Source organism: Limulus polyphemus, unplaced genomic scaffold, assembly GCF_000517525.1.
Source record: "Limulus polyphemus unplaced genomic scaffold, Limulus_polyphemus-2.1.2 Scaffold3698, whole genome shotgun sequence".
Classification (NCBI taxonomy): domain Eukaryota; kingdom Metazoa; phylum Arthropoda; class Merostomata; order Xiphosura; family Limulidae; genus Limulus; species Limulus polyphemus.
In genome coordinates this window covers 1-1,255 of record NW_013669308.1, presented here as the reverse complement: position 1 = coordinate 1,255, position 1,255 = coordinate 1, and positions in this window count along the sequence as shown.

The following is a 1,255-nucleotide window of genomic DNA, read 5'->3' as shown; positions in this document are numbered from 1 at the left end:
ACCGTCACATTATAACGCCCTCACGGCTGAAAGGGCGAGCATGTTTGGTGGGACGGGGATTCGAACCCGCGAACCTCAAATTGCAAGTCGAGCGTTCTAACCACCTGGCCATGCCGGGTCTTTTTTTTACTTAGCAATGTTTCAAGCAATCAGTCTTCCTCAGGCTTAATATGAAAATGAAATTACACCTGACGAAAAGGAGTTGCTCGAAACGTCGCTAGATAAAATAATTTTGTTTCTATTTAAACTTTGTAATTTTAGTTTATTTTATGTATCTCTGAACGTTGTGCAAATTACAATTCTTCTTAAAACCTTCTCGAAAATGCCAACAAAGTCAACAAGTTGTTCCAGATTTGCAATCAGCGTTTAACAAGTCGTGACGTTATGATAGATCCAATGGTGATTAGTATCGTTGGCATTTGGAGTGCGCCCTATTCTGAGGAGTAGATAACATACTGTAATAAACGAACTTGTATTGACGAAAGAATCGCAACATGTAGTACCAATGTGTACAATTTGATATAAATGCTGCGGAAGTGTGAAATTGGTAATTAAAAAAACCCCACGGGGAGTGGGAGATATCCCCATCTAGAAGATAGAAGGGAAGAATTATCTCCCCCCCCCCACGAGGATGGAAAGTTTTTGAAAATGAAAGTGATTTATATACAGTTTGGTTCATAGACAAATTATTGAGTATATACAGGGTGAGGTAAAATTTACAATACAGCTAATACTTAAGAAAAGTTTACGAACACAATTGAAATTACTTTAATTATTAATATTATAAATGAAGCAACGGTATAGTAGCTTTTGTCCCACCCTGCATATAATATTTGTGGGACGGTTTTAGTGTCTTTTGGTTACTGTCTATTTTCGGTCATATTTGATCTTTAAATTGATCATGATCGATAAACGCCATTTTCCACACTTTTAATGCACATATCAACCTGCAGGTAACAAATCTATCCTTGTTGCGTCAATACATATACAAGTGTTTCAGCTCTGTAATTAAATGCTCCTACCTCCAGGTGACAGTCTAAATAAATCATCGAATTATTTTTGTTGGTTCCTTAGTTAAACAATGATACTTCTAGGTAACAGTCTAAATAAATCATCGAATTACGTTTGTTGTTTCCTTAATTAAACAATGATACTTCTAGGTAACAGTCTAAATAAACCATCGAATTATGTTTGTTGGTTCCTTAATTAAACAATAATAATTCTAGGTAACAGTCTAAATAAATCATCGAATTAC